Below are 17,413 nucleotides of genomic sequence, written 5' to 3' on the forward strand. Positions count from 1 at the left end.
GAATGAGTTTTTGAAAGTGAAACTAAGAATTTTCTTTACCACCCAGCCACAAGCAAGTTAAAGAATTGCTGGCCTTCCACACGAAATGCCTAACCCTGTACACTTAAACAGGGAGGAGCAGACCAGAATGCACACTATTGATAGCCGGCTGCCTGCAAAGTAAAGAAGAAAGGAATGGCATTGAGCTAAGCAAACCTTGTTTGAAACTAAACATGGATCAGCTACATTACCCCACAAGCTAACACTCGACTCCCATCAGTGAATAAGAGGAAATAGATGAGTATTATATTTAGGGGTGTATTTCCATAAGTAAGCATGAAGGAATAAGGAAAAAAAAACAAACCCACAAAGCACAAAACATTGCTCACCTCTCCCCCAGCACTCACCTTTTATATCTAGCCCAGTTGTCTCCACTTGTGAGGGCAGAACAGTCATTAATTTACATAGAGTACTACAGCCTTGTGGTCAAGAGTTTGGGTTTTAGTAGCTTAAAACAGGTTTGAATCTGAGCTCTCCCATCTTTGATCTTTGTAACGGCAACTGATATGAATCTGAACTTTTTCATAATAGGATATATATCATAGGTTTAATGTGCTGAATAATTAAGACTGTACATCTTAAGATGTTTAGAGGTGTCAGGGTTACAGCAATAAACTCAAAAATTAATTGTTATCAACAGTAACAGCTCAAAAAAAAAAAAAAAAAGACACTCAAAAGTAAATACTGAAAGAGAGTATTTTTTTTTTTAACTTAGAAAATAAAATTAGATAAAAGGAACTCACTTAGGGCCAACACAGTTTCCAATAGGGGCTGAAAACACTGTTAGAAGTAAGGTGGATTTTAAACTAAAAAATCTTACAAACTTTTATAAATACAATCAAAATACTGACAACAAACGTGAAAAATACTCTTAAAGAGTAAACATAAAATAAAGGCTTAGGGCATAGTCAAAATTAGGAAAGTCTAAGTCTAAGGGTCTTTCCAAAGCTGTACTGTACTTTGACATTTTCAACAGCATAAAACAGAAATAATAGAACACCAAAAGACAGAGATTGGTCAAGAGATGTATTATCCCCCCATTCCTAATTAATCATATGGCTAAGTTTTATTCATAATTTCCCAAATAGCTTTAACCCTTAGCTTAAAGTTGGATTTGAGCAACCATAACAGCCACTGGGCCATGGAAGACCTCATTCTTCAAGAGAAATGGAAAAAAACACACAGCTGATCAACCAACCAAAACCCAAAAACCATTTCTTGTGATTTACAGGTCTAGTTGTATAAGAACTATAAGAGTCAGAAAAGAAGGGATGAACCCCACTTACTATTTTTTTTTTGTGAAGAGCAAAATGCAAAGCCCATAAAAACATTCACAGAGAAGATTTTCCTTACTTGAAACATTATGACTTAAACTTTACTCTACAATTTTATAAAATTGTATCATCTAGAAAGCTAGCTAGTAAGCACACATTAGTCTCAAATAAAAGGTAGCCTTTGAAAAAACAAACGTTTAAAAAAGTACTTAGTCGAGGTACAGTTGTGTGCCAGTTGCCAAAGATGTTCCTCAAGCACCAGTCAGAGTACCTAGCCATGCTGCATGCCCACCTGGACCCAGCCAATATGATGTATCTTGAAAGCCAGGAAGGTGCAGACTCTGCAGATGGCCATAGATACCAGCTACAAGGAGCCTACCAGCTTCAGTAGAACTCCAGAGCTCACTGAAGACCCTCCTTGATTCAATGGACCTACACAAGATCAGCAAGTACCTATCTCAATTTCAGACCCATTTCCGAGACTTCACTCTTAGGACCTTTGTTTGGAATTGAGGCCCTCCTTTCCTAGTGTTAGGTTTTCAAAACTAACAGACAGTAAAAAACAAACAAAACAAAACAACAAACAAAAAACAAACAAAACCTTATCCAGGAAAGAACATTAGATCGAACATGTAACATTTCATATTAAGTCTAGTGAAATGACTTCATGTATTCTTCTTTAAATGAGACTATTAATCATTAAAAAAAGTTTTTTTTTTTTTTTAAGTACTTAATCATTGCCTTAATTTTCCTTCTTCACTAAATAAAGATAAAATTTTCTTGGAATAAGCCCAGAGACCTGCCTGTTTCTCAGTAATGGATATTAAGTATCTTTCTTATTTGTTTCACATGGGATGGAAACAAATGTTGCATGGCAATGGACCTTAATAGGCAATTGATATTAATCAAAGTCCCTTAGCAATTATCAACAATCTTACCCTTAGACACACAGAGGCCAAAGGTGGTACATAATAATTCTTTGTTTTTTTCCTATAGTTACTTTCCCAAGTACAAGGAATCTACCTTATGCAGGTCCTGGGAGACCCCCTTCTCTGACCTCCTCTCTTGAGCATCTTACTTCAGTTTTTAACTGAATACCTTTCCTGCTGGGTCTGTACTGATTCCACACTCACCTTCTTTTCAAAGGGCCAGGTACTCTGTTCCTTCTTTATTTTCCCTTCCCCATCCTTGGATCTGGGGAGCAGACAAGCAGGGAAGTCATTTCACTAATTTATTTTATGTTCCATGTATGGCCAATTCCAGTCCAGAATTATAGAAAGGCCTCTGAATAACACATGAGTACCTTTAATTCTAGGATTGAAAACAATTCTCAGAGTCGAAAAAGAATTGTATGTATTAAAAAGGGATAAAAACTAGGGCTGTCTTATTCCACCCCAATGATGATGTCACCTCGAAACATTTTACATTGTAAAAATATATATAATTATGAGCCCCAAATCATTAATTAAAAATATAAAAATTATAAAATTGATTATAAATCTAGAGATTGCATGAGAAAATATCTATTTTACTAGAACGATATAAGGAAACTCCTTCACAATTTGACAAATCAAGTAGAAAAATTAATGAAAAAAGATAAGATACATACTTAATGGAACTAAAATACCTTTATAGAATGCAAATTATTTTGTCTAACACAACATAAAAATATTTAAGTGCTCTTTCACCTGTAATTGTCTGTTTATCTTAATACATAGCCAAGCTGTGGAGAGCTAGGGCTTTGTTCCTTTCATCTTTGTTTTATACTTCTAGACTTTTAATGGGGTTGTTTATTAATTAATAAATTATAAAATAGATTGTACAACTCTGATAGCCAGTTCAGAGGTGAAGTAGGAATAGTAGAAGATGGGAGAGAAGGAGGAAAGAAAAAAAAAGTTAAAAAATAATTTTGATGTAAACCATATTTTTTCACTTTGTATTGGGTGATTTCGGAGCACCATCTAAGTATTATTTAGAAACAGTAATTAAAACATCACAAAGGCATTTATATGCAAATGAATCCATGATAGGCAACCATGTACCCAACCTTTCCAGCACCTTCACATGTGCAACTATCTTTTCTACTATTTGACAACAATCCATACATTACCGGAAAGTTTTACTTTAGGAGTCTTTGTTATCTAGCCCGTGTGGCCAGTTATATTCTGTCCTGTATGTAGTTTCAGAAAGTGCCATAAAAAATGACGGGTGATTGTGAAGTATTTCTTCTCTCCCATCTGCTCCTGGGAGCTGCTCTACTTTAAGTCCTATTTTTATGTCATCAAATTGACAGTACCAATCTGCCAAATGATGGATTCACAAACATTTACCTGTCAGCGTCCTTAGCAAAAGATCAAAACAAATCTCACATGTTACAATTAAATGTGCTCAGTTTTTCATAACACAATTTGGCACATGCTTTATCATGAGTGATCAGGGAGATACCTATATAAATAAGCACATCTAAATTGCTTAAGCATATATTAGATAAGTATTCCTAAGGCATTAAATCCACATTTAAATATCTAACCACCTGTCCAAACCTTATACCTCTCTTTTGTGTCTCTTCTAATGCATGAGAACTGATAATTACTAAGTACTTAAAATGTATATATAAATCATTTTTGCTGACTGGGGAAGTAAGTGGACGACTCTACTAAGGTATAAGAATGAAAGAAAACAAAAAAGTTCTTGAATCATTTACAGCACACTTGTTTTTAGGAAAATATTAAAGTTGACTATGTTCTTAAAATTTTAAGTCCAATGACTTTTCTGAACACTTTACTTTTCTTTTGCCTCGTATTTCCCCCAATGTTATTTGTCAGTCCTCTCTGATGTCAATTGGTAAAAAGTAATAATTCCCAATTTACGAAAGGGAAACCCAAGAGAAGAATGGTTAGTTCAGCTGTTCTCAGAATCCGAATAAAGATCTATGAAAAAATTTTCATATGTGCAAGGCAAAATATTTTAAAGTAATTACTTCTCCATTTTGGAAAATGGTCTGGGACTTTCTTTAGAAAATTAAACATAGAGATCCAAAAAAATCCACTCCTTAGTATACATGCAGCAGTATGAAACTATATTCAAGAAAAAATGGTACACAAATATTCCTAGTGGCATTATTCAAAATCACAAAAAGTAGAAATACTGAGTTCAGCAAGTGATAAACAAACAGATGAAATATAGTATATCCCATTTTTCAACAACAGACAAACTATGGAGAACCCCAACGTCCAGCGAGTGATGAATGGATAAGGAAGTTGTGGCATGTATATACAACAGAATGTCACTCAGCCATCAGAAAAGTGAAACCTTGCCATTTGCAATGACATGGATGGGGCTAGAGGGTATTATGCTAAGTGAAATAAGTCAGTCAGTGAAGGACAAATACCATATGATTTCACTCATATATGGAACGTAAGAAACGAAACATATGAAGGAATGGGAAGGAGGAGAAAAGGAGAGACGGAAACAAGTCACAAGAGACTCTTAATGATGGAGAACAAACTGAGGGTTGATGGAGAGAGGTGGGTGAGGGATGGCCTAGGTGGGTGATGAATATTCAGGAGGGTACTTGTGATGGACACTGTGTGTTGTATGTAGGTGATGAACCACTGAATTCTACTCCAGAAACCAATATTGCACTGTATGTTAACTAAAATTTAAATTAAAAAAAAAAGAAAGGAATTATTTTTTGAATTTTTCATACAAGCAACCTTATTCCATCTCTTGATGTGTCTTTACTCTGTGATTATCCTCTTTTTACTTTTTCACTGTTAGTATATCCTTTCTCTTGCACAGTGAAGATAAAGCAGAGAAGTTTTTTAAATATTGTAATGAACATACTTGAATGAATAATTTGCTATTCCTGCAATGGTGTCCTTTGTTATCCTTTCTTATTTTATTCCATCTATTGTTTCCCTCTGATCCATACATATTTTTCCCCCACCTATCTTTCAAATCCAACAGCATGGGACTAATTGGCTAGATGACAAATAGCACATAATTGATGAAGTTCATTAAAGAACCTCAGTTCTTTTTATTCTAGTCCATCGTATTTTTCCATTACAAAGGACTTTTCTTACCTTTTAAAGAAACAATCTTGGTGCACCTGGGTGGCTCAGTGGGTTAAAACTTCTGCCTTCAGCTCAAGTCATGATCCCAGGATTGCATCGGGCTCTCTGCTCAGTGGGGGAGTCTGCTTCCCCCTCTCTCTCTCTGCCTGCCTCTCTGCCTACTTGTCATCTCTGTCAAATAAATAAATAAAATCTTTAAATTTTTAAAGAAACAATCTTTTTAATATACATGTATGGTCAATACAGGAAGAAATTTTCAAAGTGACATAGTATAAATATTTTCATTATATTGTATGACAAGCATATTTTTTGTCACATATAATGGAGATTCATAATATCCATGGAAGTAATTGAATATCCTTAAGAATTTTAAAGTCTAATCAATCTATACACTGACAATACAGTCATCAAAATAATACATTGTCATCTAACACTTCGATTTTTTTTTTTTTTTGGAGAAATAAGTTGTATTCATTGACAACTAACTGAAATACCAATGAACTGAGTGGTTCTCTGAATTATGCTCTGTTATCTAAAAATAAGCCCGAAATTAGATTCTAGGTCCAAAATAGCTGATGCAATAACTTAGAGGGTTTTTTTTTTTTTTAAGATTTTATTTATTTGTCAGAGAGAGAGAGGGGGAGAGAGAGCGAGCACAGGCAGACAGAATGGCAGGCAGAGGCAGAGGGAGAAGCAGGCTCCCCGCCGAGCAAGGAGCCTGATGTGGGACTCGATCCCAGGATGCTGGGATCATGACCTGAGCAAAAGGCAGCTGATTAACCAACTGAGCCACCCAGGCATCCCTAGAGGGTGTTTTTAAGAGGATGATACTTGTGGTGAACAAAGTATAGTGTATGGAGAAATTAAATCATTATGTTCTATTCCTGAAACTAATGTAACTTTGTGTGTCAACTACATTCCAATAAAAAAAAAATTTTAAAGATCATGATACTTTAACATATTTAGAATAAAATTACTATTGTAGTCTCCTAAGCCTTGTCTCTTGTTTCTCTGAAAAAACCAACCAACCAACCAACCAACAAAACCTTACCATGACTAGGTAAAGATAGCCATATTCTGTGCTTACTGTCCAATATTTTGTGTGTATAATGCTATTATGTCCCTAACAATGAAGAATTTAAATCTTGTACAACATGAAGACTTGTTACATGGGACATTCCCAGAATACTTTATTTTTTACCCAAGGTCCCATCCAGCTTAGAATTATTTTGGATTTTGCAATCTGAATTGTGCTTTCATGTCAAGTTTATGAATTCTTTGCCTGGTTCTAGACTTTGAAGATTTTCTCTATTTTCTCTAAAAGCTATATAATTTTGAGTATTACATTTAAAAATCCATAATCTTTCCAAAACTATTACATATCTTATTTTTATGTATTACATGTAAAATATGCATGTTATATATACACACATACATTACATACCTGTAACATTTACAAATAATACATCTACATACATGTATTATATATACATATAAACCAGATATATAAAGTTCAATGGTCTTAAAATTTTAAGCCCGACATAATTTTCTAGATGTTTTTCTTTGCTTTTATATTTATCCCATGTTATTTATACATATAAAATACATACTATACATTATAATATGAATATATTATATAGGATATGTTATTATATCACATATCATGCATGTACATTGTAATACCTAGAACTTCCAGCATTATGTTGAATAAGTCATAAAACTGGACATCCTTGCTTCATTTCCAATTCTAGCAGCAAAGCATTTTATTCTTTCACCATTTCATTAGGTTTGATATTTTCTGTTTTTTGTTTTGTTTTGTTTTGTTTTGTTTGTAAATTTAATTGTAGTTCCTCTATTGGGTTTTACTAGATCAATTGGTATACCATATGATTTTTCTTCTTCAGCCAGTTGATATGATAATTTTTATTGACTTTTTTTTATTAAATGCAAAACCAGCCTTATATACCTAAAAAAAAAAAAATCACTCATGGGCATAGTGTATAATTATTTTACATACTTTTGGATTAAATTTGCTAACATTTTTTTGAGGATTTTGCATCTTGTTCATGGTCTGCAGTTTTCTTTTATGTATAGTTTCTTTTTCTGGTTTTACTATCAGGGTAATACTGGTCTCTTAAAGTGAGCTGGAAAATGTTTTCTTCATTTACATATTCTGGAAGACATTGTGTAAAATCAGTATTAACTGATCTTTAAATATTTGGTAGGATTTCTTTGGTAAAACAATCAACATTGGGAATTAATGTTTAGACATTCTAATTAAAAATTCAATGTATTAAATGGTTAATGAGACTGTATAGATTGTCATCATGGTTAAATTTTGGTAATGTGTGTTTTTTAACAAACTGAACTATGTAATCAGGATTTTCAAATTTATGAAGTGAATTATTTTTAAGATTACCTTCATATCCTTTTAATGTCATGGGCTTGAAGTGATACTGCTATTCTTTACCGTCATTGCTGATTTGTGTGTTCTCCCTTTTTATTTTTGTCCGTCTTGATAGAGATGTACTCACCTTAATGATTTCTTTCAAGTGACCTGTTTTCTGTTTTATTGACTTTTATATCTTTTACCTTTTTTCAATTTTACTAATTTTAACTGTCATCTTTACTATTTTTTGTATTCTTTTTGCTTTGATTTTATTTTGCTCTTATTTTCCTAGTTTCTTGAATTAGGAAATTAGGTTATTTATTTGAGAACTTTCCTTATTCTTAATACAAGTATTCAGTTCTATATGTGCTTTTATATTTAATGGTAAGAAGATAGATGCTTTCCATCTAAAATTAGGAACAATGGAAGTATATTTTCTGTCACCACTGCTAAGCAACATCATACTGGAAGTCATAACTAATTGGGTAAGACAAAGAAATGAAGTAAAATGTATACATATTGGGAAAAAAAGAAAATAAGCTGTCTTTGCTCATAAGAGACATGATTATCTATATAGGAAATCCCAAACCAACAGAAATTCCTGGAACTAATAAATAATTATAGCAAGGTCACATATGAGTTAACATAAAATAGTCAAATATTTTACTATATACTAATAACGAACAATTGGAACTTGAAAAAACATAATATAATTTATATTAGCATCTACAATCTCATATCTAGATATAAATCTAACATACTATGTACAAGATCTATGTAAGGAGATCTATAAAACTCTGGTGAAAGAAATAAAAACATATAAATTAATGAACATGGATTTCCATGTACATGGATAAGAAGATTCAGTATTATATGGATGGCAATATCCTTCCCAAATTCAATCCATAGATTAAACAAATTCCCAACCAGGGCACTGGATGGCTCAGTTGGTTAAGTGCCTGCCTTTGGCTCAGGTCATGATCCCAAGGTCCTGTGATGAAGACCCGTATCAGACTCCCTGCTCAACAGAGAAACAGTCTGTTTCTCCCTGTCTCTGTGCTCCTCCTCCTGCTAGTGTGCACTCACTTTCTCTCTCAAATAATTAAATGAAATCCTTAAATAAAACCTCCAAAAAAAAAAAAAAAACAAAACAAATTCTCAATCAAAAAGCTAACAAATTATTTTGAGGATACTAACAAACTGATATTAAAGTTTATGTGAAAATGCAAAGACTCAGAATAGCCAACTGTGTATCAAAGAACATTTTCAAAGATTAACAATACCCAACTTCAGGCATTGTATTAGCAGAAGAATAGACAAATATATCAATGGAACAGAATAGAGAGCAGAAAAAATAATTCCACACATGTATATATCAAATGAATTATGACAAAAAAGCAAAGGCAATTCACTGGAGAAAGGATAGCCTTTTCAACAAATGGTCCTAGGATACCACATGCAAAACGATTAAAAAAGTAATAATCTAGACACAGACTTCATACCATTAACAAAAAATAAGTCAAATAGATCTGTCTTCATCAGTTTGCCATAATAAAATACCATACACTGAGTAACTTTAATAACAGAAATGTATTTTGGTCAGTGCTAGAGGCTGGGAAGTCCAAGATTAAGGTGCTGGCTAATTTGATGCCTTGTGAGACCCGCTCCTTGACTTGAAGATAATTTCCTTCTCACTGTGTGTTCACCTGGCCTTTCCTGTAATCGATCTCTTTCATGATCTCTTTTTTGTCTCTCTGTCTCTCCTCTTCCTCTTCTTATATGGCTACCAATTGTATTAAATTAGGAATCTACCCTAATGACTTCATTTAACCTTAGAAACTCTATCACTGAATATAGTAAGGCTGGCTGATAGGGCTTCAGCATATAAATTCGGGTAAGGACAACACAATTCAATCTATAACGTTCCATCTCTCACCATCCCAAATTCATGTCTTTCTTGTCTGTAAAATGCACTCACTGAATCCCAACAGCCCCAGAAATCTTAACTTGTTCTAGCATCAGTTATAAATTCTAATGGCAAAAAGTTTCATATAAATATCATCTAAGACATGATTATCTGTTTTTTGAACATTGAGTTTGAGGAGTTCTTTATAGATCTTGGATATCAGCCCTTTGTCTTTAGTGTCATTTGTGAATATTTTCTCCCATTCCGTGGGTTACCTCTTTGTTTTGTTGACTGTTTCCTTTTCTATGCAGAAGCTTTTGATCTTGATGAAGTCCCAAAAGTTTATTTTCGCTTTTGTTTCCTTTGCCTTTGAAGACAAGTCTTGAAAGATGTTGCTGTGACTGATGTTGAAGAGGTTACTACATATGTTCTCCTCTAGGATTTTGATAGATTTCTGCCTTATGTTGAGGTCTTTCATCCATTTTGAGTTTATCTTTGTGTGTGGTGTGAGAGAAAGGTCGAGTTTCATTCTTCTATACACAGCTGTCCAATTTTCCTAGCACCATTTATTGAAGAGACTGTCTTTTTTCCACTGGATGATTTTTTTCCTGCTTTGTCAAAGATTATTTGACCATAGAGCTGAGGGTCCATATCTGGGCTTTCTACTCTGTTCCATTGGTTTATGTGTCTGTTTTCATACCAGCAATGGCCACAATCACCAAACTGTAGAAAAAGGCAAGATGCCCTTCAACAGATGAATGGATAAAGAAAATATGGTACACATATACAATGGAATATTACATAGCCAACAGAAAGGATGAATACCCAACTTATGTATCAACATGGACAGGACTGGAAGAGACTATGCTGAGTGAAATAAGTCAAGCAGAGAAAGTCAATTATCGTATAGTTTCATTTACTTGTGGAGCATAGGGAATAACATGGAGGACATTAGGAGAAGAAAAGGAAAAGTGAACTGGGGTAAATAGGAGGGGGAGATGAAGCATGAGAGACTGTGGACTCTGAGAAACAAACTGAGTGTTTTGGAGGGGAGGGGTGGGGGAGTTTGGGTGAGCCTGGTGATGGATATTAAAGAGGGCATGTGTTGCATTGAGCCCTGGGTGTGGTGCAAAAACAATGAATCTTGGAACATTAAAAAATAAGTAAATAAATAAAATTAAGATGTTAAAAAATATGTATTACATAACCCTTCAAAAAATAAATAAATAAATATCATCTATGGCAGTTATTGGTGAAACTCAAGGCAGAACTCATCGTAAGACAAAATTCCTCCCCATCTGTGAACCTGCGAAACGGGATAAGTTAATGCACTCCCAAAATACAATGGTGGGATAGGCATAGGATGGACATTCCCATTCAAAAGGGAAGAAATTGGAAAGAATAAAATAGTGATGGGTTCCAAGCAAGTCCAAAATCTAGCAAGGCAAAAGGAATACAATACTTTTTGGTTTGATTCTCTGCCTTCCAAAACCACTAAGACAACAAATCTTTCCCATAACATTAAGTGGGGTTTTGTCCCATGACTGGGTTGGGCCAGCATTCTGCCTCTCTACCCCAGGCTCTGCCAAGTGATCCAACCCCATGGTTCTGCCAGGCATTCCTACATTCAGGGCTTTGGATGGAGGTCATCTGATCTGTTGAAACCAAGGCAGTTACCCTGATGAAACATGAATTACCTTTGAGGTCATTTTTCCTGTTCCTGAAAAATAACACACTTTGCAACCAACTAACACTATTATCCCACCTTATCAAACCCAGGAAGGCCAACAGCATTCCTTTCCTTTGTTCTCTGTCCCTTCAGTTCAAACTGACAATGTTTCTGTTCCTATATCAAGTATCAAGTAATAGCAACCACACCCTTAATGTTTCTTCAGAACATGCTTTCTCATTTTTTTTAAAGATTTTATTTATTTATTTGACAGAGAGAAATTACAAGTACACTGAGAGGCAGGCAGAGAGAGAGAGAAGGAAGCAGGCTCCCTGCTGAGCAGAGAGCCTGAAGCGGGACTCGATCCCAGGACCCTGAGATCACGACCCGAGCCAAAGGCAGCGGCTTAACCCACTGAGCCACCCAGGCGCCCCATGCTTTCTCATTTTTGGCACTGTGAATAGGTTGAGAGTTTTCCACATCTTCAAGTCCTGGTCCCTTTTTGCCTAATAATTCCTTCAATTAATCTCTTTTCCTTCACATTTTACTATAAGTCATCAGGTGGAACTAAGCTGTTCTTGTAACAATTTACTTAAAATATCTTCAGCTAAATATCCAAATTCATCACAAGTTCTATTTTCCACAAAACACTGGAACACAGTTCAGTCAAGCTCTTCACCACTTTATAACAAAGATGTCCTTTCTTCCACTCTCCAATAACATGTTCTCAGTTCCATTGGAGATCACACCAGAATCTTCCTTAGTGTCCTTATTTCTAGCACGCATGTTAAAACTCTTCTAGCCTCTAGCCGTTATCCAGTTTTAAACCTGCCTCCACATTTTAAATATTTTGTTAGAACAACACCTCACTTCTCAGTGTCCATATCTGTATTAGTGAGCTTGGGCTTCCATAACAAAATGTCATCAAATTATTTTCTCACAGATGTGGAGGTTGTAACTCTGAAATCAGGTCATCAGTATGTTCAGCTACTTTTGAGCACGCTCTTCCTGGCTTGCAGATGGCCACCTTCTTGCTGTATCCTCACATGGTGGAGAGAGGTAGAGAGCCAGAGCTGTGATGTCTATTCTTGAGGGCTCTGTCCTTGTGACCTCATATAAACCTGATTATCTCTCAAAGACCCCATCTCCAAATAGTACCATACCAAAGCTTAAGCTTTCAACATGTGAATTTTGGAGACACAATTCAGTCCATAGCAGCAACTTTAGAAGATGTTTGGCAGTTTCTTATAAAACTAAACATATTTTTAACATGGAATTCAGCAATTATGTTCCTTGTTTTTAACCAAATTGAGTTGAAAACTTCTGTCCACACAAAACCATGCACAGAGACGTTTACAGCAGCTGTATGCATAACTGCAAATATTTTTAAAGCAAAAATGATGTCCTTTCAGTAGTTAAGTGGATAAATAAATTGTGGTAGATCCCAATAATGGATACTACTTAGCATTAAGAAGAAAGGAGCTATTAAGCTGTGGAAAGACGTGGATGGAACTGAAGTCCATATTCTAAGTGTAAAAAACCCACTATTAATAGGCTGCTAACTGTGTGATTCCAACTATATGGCATTCTGAAAAAGGCAAAACTATGGAGACAGTAAAAGGTCAGCAGTTGCCAGGGGTTAGGGGCAGGAATGGATGTTGTAGGCAGAAGACAGGGGGGTTTCAGGCAGTGAAACTATTCTGTGTGATACAATAGTGGTGAATACATCATTATCAAAATCTCATAGATATTTGTCAAAATCTCAAGAATGTACACCAAGAGAGAACTCTAATGTAAACTATGAACTTTGAGTGACAGGGACGGCTGATATAAGTGCATGCATTGACTTTAACAAATGGACCAGTCTGATATGTCATGTTGATAGTGGGAGAACTGTGGGGACAGGGGTTATATGGAAACACTCTGCATTTTCTGTTCAGTTTTGCTGTGAACCTAAAACTGCTCCAAAAAATAAAGTGCATTTTTAAAAAGTTAATGGTAGCATCTAGGAAAAGGTGTTTACTGTAAGTATTTCAACTTCCTGTATGTTTGAACATTTTCATAATAAAACTTTAAGAAAAAAATCTGTCCCGACATTTCCCTTGCCTGTATTTCATATGCTTCCTCTTCCTTCATCCCTTCCTCTCCATGTGCATACACTCCTACACACATCAGGAATCAGCCACTTTCTCTTTATAAGGAGTTTTCCACAATCTTGTCTTCTATTTTCAGATGTTTCAACCTTTGCCATGTTATGTTTAGGCTTTGTTTCCAGAAAAGAGGAAGAAAGAAGCTTGTTTAGTTTCTCATGTTTTCAGGAAATAAAAGTTTCTTTATTTGGTTTATTGTTACTACTACCATAATGGATTGTTTACTGTCCACTTGACACCATCAACCATCAGATTCCTCTTCCTTGTTTGAAAATGTTGCCGATCCAGTCTGTTACACTGTTTTTATTTCTTCTGTTATTTCAAATACTCAACAGTGATTCTCCAAGTACTAGAGAGATAAAATGCATTTGGAAACCATTCTTGTTTACAACTATGTTTCCACTTTGAAAGTCATTTCTAGTTTAAGGGAGCTTATGAATTCAAATCTACCATTTGTTAGTATCATGATATAAAGAGTATACTCTCAATCTTTCTTTAGTGAATCCATTCTTGTTTCTCAAAGTTTTATTAATAATGTATACATGCATTGTGGTCTTGTGTGAAGATCTAAAGATCCCATGGCTAACTTCAGCACTGTTACAAAATGTTGTAAATTATTCTATATCTTCCTAATAGTAAAATGCTTCTTCTGGATTTTCCAAAGACTTTATTTTATCACTAACATGTGTAAAGTGATGATAATAGCAGCCTGTAGTTCATTGGCTATCGGGGGAATTTAAAGGAATATCAGATATAAAGCATATAAAACTCTGTGTGCAAGGGTTAAAAATTAGTTTTTTTAAAAAATCTCCATTTACCAATATATTTTAATTTTGTTTTTCTTTAACTCTAATAGATACACTTTACTGAACATAGAGAAAAATGTAGTTGTTTCATAGATACAGTTCTCCATGCATCTATCTCCATGTACCTATGCCTTTTCTTGTTGAATACAGGATAAATTATCTGAATAAGTACTCTGGACCAATCCTTTTTTAAATAGTACATAAAATTTTCTATAATCCACTTTTAAAATCATACTTAAAATTGTAGTTTCATGCTAAAAATTATAGTTTCATGCCAAAAATTATATCACCTTTCACCTGTTAAAAACAGGGGTCTCAACTAAAGCTCTAACTAGATTAAATAGAGGCATGGAAATGTTGGGTTAAGCCTACAAGCATGCTCTAAGGGTCCTTTTCCAATGTAATATTGTTATTTTATTTTTATCATTAACAATGAAAGTTCACCTAGTTTTCTAAGAATGGATTAATAAAGAATATCAAACTACTGAAAGATTTAATACTGCAAAAATGTATTACATTGGTTAAAAAACATATTTTTGTCCTTTTAAATATAAATTAAACATATATTAGTGAAAGGTATAATAAACAAGGAAGGTCAAATATGATCTCTGCCAACTCTGCTAAAATCCCTCAAACAAATGACATATTGATTTCATAGAGGAATGATCGTCAAGTGGGTAAACATGATATTTACAATTACTGTACTGATACCAGACTTGTAAGCCGGAAAAAGATTTTCAAAACAACATTTTAAAGTCGCACATTTCATGCTCCAAATATTCAGATATTTTTTTCTGTGGTGTTTTCTTATGGCCAGATACTCTCCAATCTGGTGCCCTTCCAGTATTCTCAGTCCCCCGCACTGTTAAAGGCCATTGCATATGACTGGAAGCAAGAGACCAGATCACTGGCCAAACAGATGGTGAAGAACAGTTAATTGACCCACTTGAGAAGATGATCAGTAACTCAGACTATGGATTCATCAAGGGAAATGAATAATAAATTACATCTGTTTTAATGAATTCAAAAATGCAATGCTTTCTCAATTGCTTATTTCAAACAATATAATAAGTATTTAAGGTACTAGGCAGTTTTAGTAGAGTAATCTCTTAATTCTGATGACAATTTTATGGCTTAGCAATCCTAGTATTCTCATTTTACAGATGAGGAATCTGAGGCACTGCATAATTAAGGAATTCATCCAGAGTCACTTAAAATATAATGAAGTAAGCCAAGAATCAAAAGTAGGTAAGTTTTCTCCAAAGTCCTTAAATAACTACACTACATTTCTGCATGGAATCCTAGAATACTTCAAACTACATTTGTAATTATAAAAGTAAAACAATATAATAAAATAATATGAAAACACTATTTGGAAAGTACAGAAAGGTTAAAAAAAAAAGGACAATTGGCTGTTACCCTTCCATTTAATGGAAAAGTATTTTTTAAAAATGTTATTTTCCTTTATTTATTTGATAGAGAATATGCACAAGTAGGAAGAGGGGTAGGGGTGGGGGAGAGAGAGAGAGAAGGAAAGAAATCTTAAGCAAACTCCCTTCTGATTGAGGAGCCTGACCTGGGGTTTGATCTCATGACCCTGGGATCATGACTTGAGCTGAAATCAAGAGTCAACACTGAGATCATGACTTGAGCTGAAAGCAAGTTGGATGCCCAACCAACTGAGCCACAGAGGTACCCCTAAAGGAATAGTGTTTTAAACTGTGGGCATATTTAACAGTTGTAATCATTTCTATATATTCTACATTTTAATCTGTTTTTCTTTTATTAAAAATTTCTGGTTTTATTTTTATATTATATTGCAAGCATTAGTTCCAATCAGTAAAGAACTTGGTATTTGTAACTTTTGTTTTTATAAACAGAAAAAAAGAAGAGTAACATAAATATCAATGACTTCTCTTGGACCCATCAGAGAATTAAAGTCTTAGGGCAAAAACTGCTGCTCTTGAAATCTGGAGACACAGGTGAACACAGAGAATCACAGTTGAGATCAACTTACCTGGAACAGAATTTGCTGGAACCATAAACTGTTAAGATTACTTAAGGGACAATTTTGACATATGGCCAGAGGCCAAGTGGGAAGTAGGCTGGGTATATGAAATGTCTGAGAGTCATAATTGCTGCATTCCCTCATACTTTCAGGTTCTGGCAAATCCAGTATGTTCTCATGGTGAAGAGCCAAGAAAAAATCACCTTGTATTTCTTACAAGAGCAAGGGGAAAGATACCATTTGGAAATACACCTAAAGTAATCCCCATAACAAAAGCTTATTCTCCAGGAGAAAAGACTTTGCCAGATCATTACTATATCTGGGAACAATTACCTACTCCATCCAACTGGCCTTTCTGTCTCACCTAACAGGGAAAGAAATCTAAGAAAATTTTGTGAAGGTCATAGCCAAGGGAACAAGATGATTAAAAGACTGAAATTTAATCGTAAGATTATTGACCACCCTCCCTCCCCTGCTCTCCCAACCCCTCACATAACCATCTCATTAACAGTCTCCAGGATAGTAACATAGAGCTGGAAGGCTCGGACTCTATTTAAGAAGATCTTAGGGAAATGGCAAGGGAGACAAAAAGGAAGATTCTAGAGGAATTTGAAATGCCTGTCACCTGTAGCTAAAGCAAAAATTAAACACAATCTGATGTAAACCAAATTAGCATAAAACCTCACAGTAAAGGCCTGTTTGTATCAATCCCTGTTATCTCATACAATATGCCAGTCTTCAAACATTACAAGATGTTTTAACAGATAAGGTATAATAGTCTGAAGAGACAAAGCAAGCATCAAAACCTAACTCAGATATAATACAGAAATTGGAATTACTGGAGAATTTTTAAAAATGGATCATTATTAACATGTTGCAGGTAAAAGCAGAGACAATGCAAGGACAAATGGTTACTGTAAGCTGAGTGAAGGAAAATCTAAAAGGAAATACTAGAAATCAAAAGGAGTGATAGAAATGAAGAGTCATCTTTGATTCATCAGGAGAATAGGCATAGTAAAGACCGAGTTAGTGAGCTTAACGGGATCAATAGATACTTCCTAAACTGTAATGCAAAAAGAACTTTTAAAAAAGTAAA

This window comes from Mustela putorius, unplaced genomic scaffold (assembly GCF_011764305.1).
Source record: "Mustela putorius furo isolate JIRA1106 unplaced genomic scaffold, ASM1176430v1.1 tig00000281_pilon_pilon_pilon, whole genome shotgun sequence".
Taxonomy (NCBI): Eukaryota; Metazoa; Chordata; class Mammalia; order Carnivora; family Mustelidae; genus Mustela; species Mustela putorius.